Genomic DNA, 14,897 nt, shown 5'->3' on the forward strand with positions numbered 1-14,897 from the left:
GAAAGAAAAAGAAAAAAAGAAAGGGGTTTCTAGAGTCTTCAACAACTCCTTTGCACATGCCTCCCTAAACAGAGCTTGCCCTTTTCCCCAGTAGAGCAATGGAGATGGGACTGGCTTTTGAAGAGGGGTCTGGTATTATATAGCATTTTTTTCTTTTTTGAAGTACCCTTTGCAGAATACTTGTCTGCAGCACATTCGTAGCAATGGGATTCTATTCAGGCACAGGATTTCCTTCAAGAACAATGTGATCACAGTGAAATTAAGAGATGTTAAATTTTCTGGGAATTTGGATGCTTACTGACATTGACTTCTGTAATAACCTTTTTTAAAGTAACACTATTACAAAGTTTATTGTCCTTTTCTTCTAAGTGGTCTGCAACCTTCCAAACGCTGTGACCCTTTAATATAGTTCCTCATGTTGTGGTGATCCCCAACCATAAAATTATTTTGTCGCTACTTTATAACTGTAATTTTGCTACTGTTATGAACTGTAGTGTAAATATCTTGATAACAGGATATCTGATATGCGACCCCTATGGGGGTCGTGACTCACAAGTTGAGAACTGCTGTTTTAAGTATTTCTTTTAGCAGCCAGCAGTCCCTCTGGTTAAACCCTTTCCAGAGTGGGGAGTGTTGCTGTCTGCTCATTAGCTCCTGTGCAGGAGACAGTAGGCTGTATCAGAAGGCAGTGTCTGCTGCTGGCCTCAAGGCCCTTGCAATCATGTCAGCATCCTACCCTTCCTTGTGCTCTTCTCTCCCACCCCGTGTACTACTTACTGGCCCTGGTGATGTCAGTGCTTGTGCGAGATGAATTCTCATCAGGACAACCACTTCTCGAACCATGATGATGACGACATCACTGTTTCTGTCCTTCATTTCCTTCAAATAAGTTACTTCGTGTCAAATACAACTTTATTACACCCTCAAAAATGTCACCTCCTCATGTGAGTTGACACAATCACTTATACTCTGATAATTTAAGCAATTGAGACAGTGAAAGTATTCAACAAATGAAGGTAATTTTTCCATGTTTGCCAAAATCTGCATAAATCTTATATAGTGAGATAGGTATATAATACTGTATTAATTTATATTTTCTGTACTTAAAACACTTTCCCTAAAGAGGAGCTGAGACTAGTTTCTTCAGGGCAGCGGGTGCAGTCATTTGTATTTTTCTGTGACACCTACCTGTGCCAGCATGCCGGCGATTTTTCTTGAGTTCTCTGAGTTGTCACTGGGCCAGCAGCTGTAGAATTAAACTTGTGAGCCCTCTGCTGGCTGCAGTGTAGAAAGTAGCAGAAATGGAATGCAGTTTTTGTGTGCAGGCTGGCAGCTGTTGCATCCCATGCTAAAGTGTTAAGCAGTGCAGTGTGGGAGTGTGGGTAACTCTTCTGATCAGGACAAACAGGTGACTCGGAAAGGTTTGGTCTCATCTAGCCCTTCCAAAGTACAAATGTCTTGATTTCTTGTAGAAGCTTACTGTGTCAAGTAAATGGCCATTCTGTGTCTGGTTTGGTTTTTAGAAGTAACTTCTGTCATCCTACTACATACAGTGGTCAGAGATTTGTTGTGCTGGCCAGAGCTTCTTTCAGAAAGCAGTGCCTTGCCATCTTGCTTATAAGTTTGGCTAGAATATCTCGCTGGGTAGGGCCTTGGACTCTGGCAAGGATTGAACCATCAAACTTCGAAATTTGCCTTCCCCCCCTGGGCCTCAGTAGTAATGAACTTTCCGAAACTGGGGCCTTTTGAGGCCTGGGGCTACTCATCCCTTCCCTGGTCGGCAGGCTCAAATAGCCATATGATTTAATAGGGCTCAAATGCACTTCAGGCAGCAGGAACCATGCCGAGGCCTCTGTCTAGGGGGAGAGGTTGCTCACATGGCAGGCAATGCCCCCAGAGCAGCCACCTTGATGTTTGCTTCACAGCACATTTTCAGTTCTGTTTTCCTCCTCCTTAAAACTCCCTTTGGAGATGTGGATGCCTTAATGCGCAAACGCATTTGAACACGTTGGTGATATGTCAGCTGCTGCCACAGTTACAAGTAGAATTATGGGCTACCAAAGAAGTAATTGATGAAAAGCACGGGCCATCCTTCCTCATGACCAAAGCAGTCTTAGTTGCAACTGGAGGCCCTTTCCCTGGGAACCTAGATGTTTTCAGCTTCCAAACCTGCTCCATTCCCCTCATGGTACCCAGTGTTGTCAGTCTCCGTGTCAGCAGGGCAGCGATGTTCCATTTTATTCTACTTTCCTGTGTATGCCGTGGCTAACTTGCATCCTTACAGGCAGACATGCTGGCCCGGGATCCCTGTGGTTGGAAGAGAACCAACCACTAAGGAAGGCAGTGTGTGCTCCCCTATTTAACCTTACTCCCCAAGTCTCTCAATTCAAAACAGCTAAGTCAGCCTATTCTGGGGTTTTGGATCTGAACCATTACAGGAAAACAAGGGAGGAGGCTGTTGTTATAGAAGAGGGAAAATAGATTTTTTTTTTAAAGCCAGTCTGTCACTGGCTGGCTCTCTTTTTCAAGGATTAGAAGCAGGAGGGGCTCACCTGAGTCTCATGATGGTGAAGCCCTGATCTTGGGGACTGTATGTTAATAGCACAAATCTCTTCAGATGCTCCCGCCTTTCTGGGCCAGAGCTCCAGACTGTTGCTGCAGATTTCTGCTCGGTACAGAATGAGCCTCACCCCTGAAAAATACTGGTGGAGACATTATACAACTGCAACCTTTTTGTACTTACGACGGTGAAGGTCAGCTCAGGAGACCTGAAGGTGCGTGGCTGGCGGGAAAGGACTGGCAGACCGTGTTGCGCTGCTTTAGGTGTGTGCAGTCTAACACAGTTGCTAAACAGCCTGGCTTTGCCCTCCGTCTGGTGGTGTCTCCTGTAAGCTGGGAGTCAGATGGGGTGGTAACACCACAGTTCCCCTGGTTTGGTGGCCTGAACGGTGATGTTAAATGCCCCCTTTTCTGGATCTTTTGTACACATAAACTCATTCCATGGATGGCTGCCTTATAATTTTGTCTCTTTACGGTTTAATTGTGAATGGTTTAAAAAAATTGCTGTTTTCTGATTTGTTTTATGATATTAAATTTTTATTAGTGCATACCTTATGTGAGTGGCTCTTTACTTATACATTGACAATATTTGTGTTTGGCAACCAGACCTGATGCACATTTGAACATCAAAAAGGTGGGCGTCAGCATGTCTCAGCTGGTAAAGCCTTGCTGCCAAGTCTACTGGCCTGAGACCCACGTGGTGTGTGTGCACCACCCCCCAAACACAATAAAAATGTAATTTAAACATTTTTAGGTAGTGTGAGAAGTCGTAAAGGACAGAGGAAAGGTGGCCTGTGAGCAGAGGAGGAGGAGGGAGGGGAAGTGAGGGACCCAGCATGGCATCTGCTCCAAAAGACAAATCCAGTGATAACCCAGCCCTTGTTGCTCATTAATGGGTCATCCACCCCTTTCAAAGGACAGGGGCGTTCCGTGAGCATAGAAATGCCATGACAGTTGTGTCTGGAGATACTTAAATCAAAAGTCTGACTTTTCAATTAGGCATGGCAAGCACAGGCATGTCACAGTGGGGAGGTCAGAGAAGAGCTTTCAGGACTTTCTCCCTATCCTAGATTGGTTCAGACTTAGGCTGTCAGGCTTGCTTGACAAGCCATAGTCACTTTCACCTACTAAGCCATCTCAGGAATGTCGAGTTTCCTTTTTTTTAAAATTGTATTTATTAATGGCGTATTAATTGAATTTATTTTTAACAGCATGCTCATGCCTGTTGACTTAGCTCTCTTGAGGCAGAAGCAGATAGATTCAACGTGGGCTACAGAGCGACAACCTATCTCAAAAAAACAAAACAAATAGTAGTTGGGGCCTGTAATCCTAGCGCTTTGGAGACAGGTAGAGGCAGGAAGATCAGAAGTTCAAGGCCAGCCTGGTTCTCATGAGACCCCAACTCAGAAGAATATTAGTCATATTACTTGCACAAGATAATCTCATTTTTATATTTGCATACATGGTTATAATTAATATATTCACACTCTTATTGCCTTTAGTTGTCCCTCCTCCCTTTCGGCTGGCTTCTTTCCTAAAAGTCTGTCTGCCTTTTACTTTCATGGTTTCTTTGTTATATTTTACTTGTTTTGCCAGGGTCTCACTATGTAGTCCTATTTTATGTGGAACTTACTATGTAAATCAGACTGTAAAGTCAGAGTTTCCCCTGCTTCTTGTATTAAAGGCCTGTACCCCACACCAAGGGGGTGGGGGATCGGGGTGATCTTTTGTAAAATTGAGAGCAGAGCTGAGATAAGACGTAGTATTTGCCTTTGAGTCTGTCTGTTTGCACATAGCACCACGATCTCCAGTCCCAACTGTTCTCCTGCAAAGGACAGAATTAGTTCTTTATGACCAAATAACACCCCACTGCATATGTCTGGCTGTCCTGGAAGTCACTCTTGACCTGCCTGGCCTTGAACTCATAGAGATCTCCTGCCTCTGCCTCCTGAGTACTGGGGTTGAAGGTTTGTACCACCCCTGCCCCGCTCCATACACATTTTCTTTAACCATCTGTTGGTAAGTGGCTAAGCTGATTCCATAACTTGGCTCTTGAGCAAGTGCCTCAGTTAGCATGGGTGTGTAGGTGTGTCTTCAGTATGCTGAGTTTAATTCCTTCTGGTGCATACCCAGGAGCGCCATAGCCTGATCGTCTGGTAAGTTTTTTGAGGAACCATCATACTGCCTGACATGGTGGTTTAACAGTTTTCATATCCATAGTGTTTAAGGCTTTCCTTTGGCCTGTCTTTGGCAGAATTTGCTCTTTTCTCTGACGATAGTCATCTGACAGGGTGAGGTGAAATCTTGGTGTTTAGATTTACTTTCCTGATGGCTACAGTTTTTCACATCAAATATTTTTTTTCCGTGTGTTTGTTGTCAATTTACACATTTTTTTGGTGAAGGAGTGCCCTTTTTTGTTTTTGTTTTTGTTCATTTGGGTTTTGTTTTGTGCTTTTGTTTTTGTTTTTGAGACAGGGTTTCTCTGTGTAGCCTTGGCTGGCCTGGACTCACTTCGTAGATCAGGCTGGCCTGGAACTCACAGAGTTCCACTTGCCTCTGCCTCCCGAGTGCTGGGATTAAAGGCGCCACTATGCCCAACCACTTACACATCTTTTAAGATGTGTCTGTTCAAGTCTTTTGTTCTTTTGTTGGTTGCATTGTCCGTCCTTTTTTAAACAGTTATTTATATATTCTGGATATTAATTCTCTGCCAGATGAGTAGCCAGCAAAATATTTTCTTCTGTTTATAGGCTGTCTCTATTCTGATAATTGTTTCTGTTGCTTTCAGGTGCATTTTAATTTGATGTCCCATTTGTTGGTTATTTCTTTTTCTTTTTTCTTTTTTTAAAGATTTATTTATTTATTTAGCTGGGCTTAGTGGCACATGCCTTTAATCCCAGAAGTAGGTGGATCACTGTGAGTTTGAGACCAGCCTGGTCTACAAAGTGAGTCCAGGACAGCCAAGGCTACACAGAAAAACTGTCTGAAAAAACAAAACAAGATTTATTTATTCATATACAGTATTCTGCCTGTATGTGAGCCTGCACACCAGAAGAGAGCACCAGATCTCATTATAGATGGTTGCTGGGAATTGAACTCAGGACCTCTGAAGAGCAGGCAGTGCTCTTAACCTCTGAGCCATCTCTCTAGCCCTCTTCCCACCCCGCCCCCATTTGTTGGTTCTTAAACTATTATTTCATGAGGTATTGGAGGCCTGTTCCAAAAAATGTTGCCTTTGAGTTCAGATCTCCCACCACCACCACCTCCCAAGACAGAGTTTCTGTGTGTGGCCCTTCCTGTCCTGGAACTCTGTAGACCAGGCTTGCCTCACACCCAGAGATCTGCTTAACTTTGCTTCTAGGATTAAAGGTGTGTACCACCACATCCGGCACAGATTGCTGCATATGGCAGTGTAGCAAAGTGTGTGCTATTGTATACCATTAGAGTCCCATAAGAATCTCAGGTGCCCAGGTGCTCCAGATGTCTGAAAACACTCTCAAGAAAACCTTCAGAGCAGACATTCTGCTTGTGGTCCCTGCCACCTCTGCAGGAGTCTCCTTGGGGAAGTGGAGTGTGTAGTCTTAGGAAGTTAGCTTGTGCCTGCCTCAGTTCTAGGACAGGGAAAGCCAGCAGCCCTTAGTGTTTGTTACTTCTTAGGAAGACCAGGAGTTCACGGTCAGCCTTGGCTACTTGAGACCCTGCCAAAGGGAGACGGGATGGGGAGGAAAATATAAAATTCTATAGATAATTGTGCCACACCAGTGTCCCTTGCCAGGTGCAGTCTGCCTGGTCACCACAGGGGGTGACACATGGATGTGGTAGTTGAGAATTTCTGGGTCTCTTCATTCTTCTAGTGACTGTTGGGTGATTTCCCCCCCCCCCCCCTATCCCTGAATTGATGTCTTCCTAAATTCCTGGCAGGGACTAAGGATTCTCTTGTTCCGTACTTCTGAGCAGAGCTCTGCTTCACCCCAGTAGATGCTCACTCTGCCTCTGGCCTTCTCTCCAAAGCTCCTGTGCCCTCTGCCCCTGAATTAGAAAAAAAGGGCATGTCCTAGAGTAGGAGTGGCCTTGCCCATTGCCCTCCTGGTCTCAGCTAAACCTCCAATTATTTTATATTTCATTTTATATGTCTATCTGTGCACCGTGTGCATGTCTAGTACCCTCAGGTCAGAAGAGGGTTTTGGATCCTCTGGAGCCAAAGTTAGGGATGGTTGTGAACCATCATGCTGGTGCTGGGAATTGAACCTGGATACTCTGAAAGGACAATGAGTGTTCTTAACCATTGAGGCATCTCTCCAGCCCCTGTGTTTCTAGCTCCCCGGCCTGTGGTTTAGTTAGCTGGGTCTGCCGAGCTCAGGATAAAAGGTAGAGAGGGGCAGAGAAAGCAGGCCTGTTTTATTCTCATCTGTTTCAGCCTTTGTCCTGAAGGCTGGGTGTGTTTAGGGGATTAGCCTGAGTGTTGGCCATAGGCAGATGTATGTAATACTTTAGGAGCCAGAAGTCAGCCTTGTTTGAGACCACCAGCTTCAGCTTCTAGTTGCTGGGACTGCAGGGATGCACCACCACACTCAAGACCCGCTTTTTACTGAGTGAAGATGGAGCTAACGCTGGTGCCTAATCACTGGTCTCTGCCTGCTAAATTTTATAAATCTACAGAGGGACTAACACTAACCCCCTAGCTCTCCCTCAGGGAGGTTTTGGGAATGTGTGGGGTTATAACAATACATGGCTTATGGATTTACTAGCCAAGCTCAACACATCTGCCAGACCCAAAGGAAATATCCATGCTTGCCCAGCATGGTGGCGCACGCCTTTAATCCCAACACTAGGGAGGCAGAGGCAGGTGGATCACTATGAGTTCGAGGCCAGTCTGGTCTACAAAGCGAGTCCAGGACAGCCAAGGCTACACAGAGAGACCCTGTCTTGGGGGGTGGGGGTGGGGGGAATCCATGCTCTAAGAAGCTAAGTTAATATGTGTAGTGAGAATCTTGGAATTTTGGTTCCTTTAAAAACAGAAATATTAGAGTATGTTTTCATTTTAATCCTATGTGTGGGATATGGGCTGCTTCACAGCCGCTGACTGATTTGTGATTTTGGCAGGAGCATGAATTTGCCAGCTGCAGATAGTTTCTGAGATTGTGTGACAGCTGGAATTCTGGGGACTTTTCAGAGGGTATATAAATGCTAGGGCAGCTGGGTGGTGGTGGCACACACCTTTAATCCCAGCACTCGGGAGGCAGAGGCAGGCAGATCACTGTGAGTTTGAGGCCAGTCTGGTCTACAAAGTGAGTCCAGGACAGTCAAGGCTACACAAAGAAACCCTGTCTCAAAAAACAAACAAAAGCAAATAAATGCTACAGCCGTGAGAAGCAGGGTGGGTTGTTGGTTGCTGTTAGTCAGAATTTGTTAAGTAGTTGTGTGCAAAGAACCGAGGAGGAGGAGAAGAAATTAAGTGTCCTGACAGCAAAGATCAAACTTACCCCCAAGGAACTAGAGGCCCCTGATCAGCAGGAAGCTGATGACTTTGCCCACTTCCTGACTCCTGACCTTATTCAGGGATCTCTTCCCTTCCTCGCTACCCTTTTTTTCCTCTCATATCTAGTGTTAGGAGGTTGAAAGAGAAAAGGGTCGGAGAAGGATGGAAGAAAGAAGAGCCCGTGATGAAGGCTACAGATATGTTTATTTGGATCCAGACAGCACCCTCAAGGGGCCACAGTGTAAGCCTTTCTGGGAAGTCTGCTGCCCAGTGATGCCCTGGGCGTTGGGAAGTGGCAGGGCATCGTGGTGCTCCGGCTACCCCAGAAACATCTATCCTCTGCTGTGAGCACTTGTGGGCAGTTAGGGTAACAGATTGCCTGATGATTGCAACAATCTCATCTGCCGACAGTGCAAGGGAGCCATGGCAGGGAGCTATAGTGGGGGTAGCAGGGTGGCTTCAGGTGAGCTTCCCCAAGGCAGGCAAGCCTTCCTGTTGGGCCTGTGCGGACTCTGATCACCGAGTCAAGCAGCCAGTCTTCCTTGTCCATGTAATGCTCTCATTGGCCTCCCTTCCCTTCAGCTCACACTGGCTTTTGTGCTGCCCTGTGGTGCATGTACCCCACTTCACCTCCTGAGCTTGCTAGTTTTAACTGTCAACCTGACACAAGCTACAGTCACCGAGGGAACAAAAGTCTCCTTGAGGAATTATCTAGATCAGGCTGGCCTACTGTAGGCATCCTGTGGGCGATTGTCCTGGCTATTGGTGGTGGATGGTACTGTTCCATGGGGTAGGCTCTGGCCTTTGTGCGGACAGAAAGCTAGCGGAGTACAAAGCAAGCAATTAGACTCTGTGCTCCTGGTTGTTGATGTGATGTGATTGACTACTTTAGTTGCCTCCTTGACTTACCCAAAATGGACTGTAATTTGGAATTAAAAGCTAAATAAACCCTTTCCTGTGTTGCTCTTTGTCCAGGTATTTTATCACAGCAACAGAAATGGAATTAGAACACAGCTCTCCAAGGTTACTCTGGAGATAGCCAAGCCTTGGCCAACAGACTCTTCTGGCATCAGAGAAGGTGGCACATGTCTGTAATCCCAGCGCTTGGGAGGCAGAGGCAGGTAGATTGATATGAGTTCGAGGCCAGCCTGGTCTATAGAGTGAGATCCAAGACAGCCAAGGCTACACAGAGAAACCCTGTCTCAAAAAACAAACAAACAAACAAAGTCTAATTACAGAGGGAACAGAACACAACAAAAAGGGTTTCCCAGGGGAATGACATTAGAAATGAGTCAGCCAAAAAAAAAGAAAAGAAATGAGTCAGCCGAGCGTGGTGGTACACACAGAGAAACCCTGTCTCAAAAAACCAAAAAAAAAAAAAAAAAAAAAAAAAGAATGAGGAATCATGTGACCTGAGTCTATGTAAGACTTAGAAGAGCAGCATTCTAGACTGAGGGAAGGGCAAGTGGAGAAAAGATGCAAAAGTGCATGACAGCCTGCCAGAGCATCAGAACTGCTGTGGCTAGAGTATTGGGGAAGGGGTAAGTCCTGATGGGGGCAGGGGTGGGTAGGTGGAGGAAGCAGACTGTGAGGGCTATTACAGCCAAGGTCAGGATTTGGGGACTGGGGTCAAAGCAGTGCTGACCAGCAGAGGTATGATGCCAACTTGCAAGGTTGACTTTGGGCATTGAAATCAGATGAGGTTGACTTTGGGCATTGAGATCAGATGAGGGAGGAACAGCTGGTAACCCTGGTTTCTAGATAAGTTCAAGTGAAACGTGCATGTGACTCTAGCTGGGAGTGGAGGGCTAGAAAGGCTGGGAGCGCCACGCCCTTGTGCCATGCCCTCAAAGTCTGGCATTGAAAAGTGGCTTCCACATCCACTCTCAGGCACTCGGCAGATTCCATTTTAGAGAAGAAGCAGCGGAGGGCCTGAGACACTGGTCTCCATTTGGTTGGCCAACAAAAGCAGAAAAGCACCTGACCAGGGGCTGAGCAAAGATGCATCAGTGCAGTAGGCAGTTTGTGCCTACTACACGCCCTGTCCCTGCCCTGAAGCAAACAGGACAGCAGCAAACACAGGCGAGAAACCCCAAACTGAGCAGACGGGAGTGCTGGAATACAAGACTGGGCGAAGATCCGCTGTCCGTCACCAGAGTCATCCAAAACTGCAGCAGCAGCCCTTAATGTGGAGTCCAGGGTGAGAGCCTGGGCGCTGGAATTAGGGCTAGAAGAGGAAGATGCTTGCTGCTGCTCCAAGGCTGGACCTGAAGCCCCGATCTGGCCACTTCTACTTCCTGCCCCTAAAGAGAGACTTGAGTGCTGAGGTAGCTCAGAGAAGCCCTTCACTTGGTGTGTGTCTGGAAGCAGTGGAAACGGCATGGCCTTCATGTGGGGGCTCAAGAACGAAGTCTGGATGGGGAGCCTATTTTGAACATGCTGCTGGCAGCTTTGGCAGCCCAGTCAGTGTGTAACTCCACAGAGAGCTTTGTCTCCACTTCCCTTGGACTGTTTTATTGCCTTTTCCTGGGCTGAGTGTGTGAGCCTTGTGCCTAAGAGCAGAGAGCTTCATCCCCCTTAGGTGCTTCTCACACAGCCTTTTCTGGAGGCTGTTGGTGTAGAGTGGCATGTTAACACCCCTTTTGTGGATCAGTGGTGCCCATCACAAGCGCCTGTGCACTAGGATAACAGCCACATTAAGAAAGCATATGTCCCGGGATGTGGTGGCATACAAATCACCGCATTTGGGAGGCAGAAGCAGGCGGATCGCTGTGAGTTTGAGGCCATCCTGATCTACAAAGCGAGTCCAGGACAGCCAAGGCTACACAGAGAAACCCTGTCTGTGATTTAAAAAAAAAGAAAGAAAGTATATGTTCCCTGTCAGAAAGCATGGCTGAGCTCCTGTTAGAATGATCTCTTTGTGGCCTAGAGAACCATCTCAACAATTAGGACCATTTATTGCTGTTGCAGAGGACTTGAATTCAGTTCCCTGCACCCACAAAGCATCTATAATGCCACAGCCATCTGTAAGTCTAGCTCCAGGAAATCTGACACCCTCTTCCAGTCTCCTCAGGGCCCCTGCCTGCACACACAAAACTCACTCAACTAAACATATGTACACAAAAATAAATCTTAAAGAATGGCCTCTTGGAGAACCCTGAGTTGTAGGCAAGTTGTCAACTGAGAGATTCCCAACACGGAGAACACTCAAAGTGCCTCAGCATGTCCTCTGCTCCCACAGCTTGAGTTCACAAGCTGTGTGCTGCAGTGGAAAGGTCAAATTCAGAACAAATCAAGATGTCTGATTGCTTGTCCCCATTCCGCCTGCATGCACAGGGCCACTATGTTTTAGGAAAAGCCTAGCTGGGTCGTCTTAAGTTCATAACTTTTTTTTTTTTTTGAGATAGTGTCTCATTATGTAGCCCAGTCTGATCTGAAGGTGGTGATCTGCCTGCCTCAGCCTCCTGAATCCTAGGGCTACAGAAGTGTTTCTCCTGACTGGTAGACCACTTTAAAAATGAAGACAACTGAATAGTACACCACCTCAGGGTCTTAAAAAACAAGAAGAAGCCAAATCCAACCCAGAATATGTAAAGTAATAAAACAGAGACTAACACAAAAAATTAAAGTGTTCTTTAAAAAAAAATTTTTTTTTTTGGTTTTTTGAGACAAGGTTTCTCTGTGTAGCCTTGGCTGTCCTAGACTCGCTTTGTAGACCAGGCTAGCCTCAAATTCACAGAGACCTGCCTGTCTCTGCCTCCAAGTGCTGGGATTAAAGGCGTGTGCCACCATCGCCTGGCGTTTGTTAAAATTTTAAAGATTATTTATATGTGTGAATGTCTTGTCTGTCTACAAGTATGTATGTGTACCATATGTGTGCCTGCTGCCCACGAGGTCAAAAGAAGGCACTGCATCCCCTGGAACTGCAAGTACAGGTGGGTATGAACCCCCATGTGGGTTCTGAACCCTTGTCCTCTGCAAAAGAACAACTGCTCTTAACCACTGAATCATCTCCCTGCCCTAAGAGTTAGTTCTTTGAAAAAAAAAAAAATTAGACAAGATTGACAACTTTTAGCCAAACTCACCAAAAGAAAAGGAGAAGACTAATGTTAGGGAAATTAGAGCCAGGAATAGTGGCGCAAACCTTTAATCCCAGCACTCCAGAAGCAGAGGCAGAATGAGTTCTGTGAGCTCAAGGCCAGCCTGGCGTCAGGCTGGGCTACACAGTAAGACACTGTCTCAAAAAAAAAAAAAAAAAAAAAAAGCTGTTCCAACAGATAGTAATTGTATCCAGGATCATTAGGGGATATTTTGAAGCCTGTGTTCAAAAAAAAAAAAAGGAAAAATGTAGAGGATAAATGGATAAATTCCTGGGGACATATGGCTCGCCCAAATTAAATTAAGAGCTAGATAAACTGTTTTCATCTTGATTTTTTTTTCATTGGAGCAATTAAGAATAAAATGTTCCCGTTAGCCTCTTGTCACAATTAGCTGAATTAAGAAAGCTGCAAACAGCACATTAAGAACAGCAGCTCTGCCGGGGTGGTGGTGGTGCACGCCTTTAATCCCAGCACTCAAGAGGAAGAGGCAGGTGGATCGCTGTGAATCCAAGGCCAGCCTGGTCTACAAAGTGAGTCCAGGATAGGCAAGGCTAACACAGAAAGACCCTGTGACCCTGGGGGGGGGGGGGGGGAGGGAGAAGACCGGCAGCTTCACACCTCACCGGGAGGTTGGCGGGCACCTTTAGAAAGCCTGCATTTCCACTTCTGGTCTCACTTGAATGTTAAAACTTGGCAATCTTGGCCAAGCATGGTAATACAGGCCTATAATTACAGCATTCTAGAAGTGGAGGCAGGAGGATGACAAATTTGAGATCAGTTGGGCTACATAGCAAGATTCTGTCTCAAGAAAGAAAGAAAGAAAGGAAGGAAAAAGAAAAGAATGCATAGGCAGCCCTGACCTACTTGGTGTGTGGGCTTGGCTTGTTTTGTCTTCCCCAGAACTCCCGGTGTGCATTAAGATTCCCATCACCTGGGCAATGTGATGATGGAAAAGCTTTGCCCACGCCTGACCTGCCTGTTTGACAAGGGAAACAGAGTCACTGAAGTGCCTCATTGCTTGCTGCTTACAGATTTTCTACCCAACATTAACTGCTGTTAGCTGAGAACTGTCCAGCATGCAGATGAAATGAGCGAAGATTGGTTTCTCTCTACCGCTGAAGAAACCTATTTCCGTTTCCCCCTTTGCAGCATGTTTCCCAGGAGCCTCTGGGCTCACTCAGCCCTTCCCCTTGAAAATTTTCTCGTGAATGGTTCTACCCATTGCCGTGGCTCACAAGCTCACCTTTGGTCTTTACTGCTAGGCCAGAGCTGCTACTGCCCTGCTTCAGGATACCAGAGGCCCTGAGGGGAAAGTTCCAGAACAAACCTCCAACCCTGCTCAGTGCCATAGAGCAGTGGCTGCCACCACCGCCCGCAGTGAGATGCCGGGAGTCTGACTCCTAGTGACTACAGCTGCGCAGCTGGCACTGTTGCTACTGCCCCATCAGGAAGGCACCTCAGAAGCCACAATGACCATCTGAGGCAAGTCACAGCGCCTTATGGTGCTGCCTTGTGTTTATCACCTGTAACTCAATGTCCTATTGTGCTCCAGGAAACACAATACCACAGGCGCTTGGTGCAAGTTTTGTTTGTTTTGTATCTAAGATGAGCAGGACTCCTAAAGTAAGGAAAGGGTCCAGGCATCAGGATTATAAACTGGAGCATTAAGCCAACGGTTAAGTGAGGGGACTGATTGTGGGTTGACTGGAGAAGGGTGCAGGGACTGGAAACATGTGTATCTCTGGGCGGTGGGTACATGGTGCATGCATGCATTCAGCAAATGAGCCCTTGAGATACCGCATACTAAGTGGACAAGTATACTAAGCAAGTAGCCTCAATGTTGCTTGCTCAGGACAAATTCATAAAGTCGGAGCAAACTGATTTGGCTCTCAGTTCACCCACTTATTTGCAAGCTCTGTTGTAATTTCACTTCGTTATTTCACACGGACGAATCACAGATCCTGAAGGAGGAAAGTGGTTTCACTCAGGGCACACAGGTCAAGACTGCCTCAGAGGGCCAGGGGCTTTTCAACCTAGAGGAGAGCGGCTCCAATTTGCAAACAAACCCTTTCCTCCTTTTTTTTTTTTTTTTTTTTTTTGAGTGTCTTTCCACCTGCCAAGGAGGCGAAGCAGTCCCCAGGCCTGGCTAGAGAGTGAAGCCGTCAACAAATGCCTACACCGAGAGAGCAGAGCGTAAGTGGACAGAGCGTCTAGCCCTAGGGAGCACTGGAGGCGCACAGATAAATCAGGAACACAAACTGCATTGACAGTTTGAGATTGACACTGGGTGCCAAATGCCCAAATGCCGACACAGACTGCCAAGGGCTAGGAGAAGAAATCCAATCTGATCCAGGCAGACTTGGCGGCACAAAGTGAAACCCCACCTGCGGGGACAGGGAAGGGCCACGAACTTCCGCTGGAACCTCTTCTCGAGGCGGGTCCTTGGACACTTACCGAAGTCTTAGCTGGCCTGCACCAAAAGGTAGGGGCGTCTCGGCTTTAAGGTGAGAATAACACAGGTCCAGAAGCTTGCCTAGCCATGTAAAACCTGAGTTGGAATCTCAAGCCAAGTTCCCTAACACCACGCCCACGTCCAGAGGCGAGCGGGTGTCTGCGGAGTGACTCCTGCCCACCACCAAGCACACCTGGCCGGCGTTTGGATGTAGGCGCGACCGACCGTAAGGAACTGGAGAAGCGTCGGGTGCCTGGGTGGGGGGTGGGGAAGTGCAGTGGCCAAATCCCCGGCCGCGAGACAGACC

The sequence above is a fragment of the Acomys russatus genome, chromosome 1 (assembly GCF_903995435.1).
Source record: "Acomys russatus chromosome 1, mAcoRus1.1, whole genome shotgun sequence".
Classification (NCBI taxonomy): domain Eukaryota; kingdom Metazoa; phylum Chordata; class Mammalia; order Rodentia; family Muridae; genus Acomys; species Acomys russatus.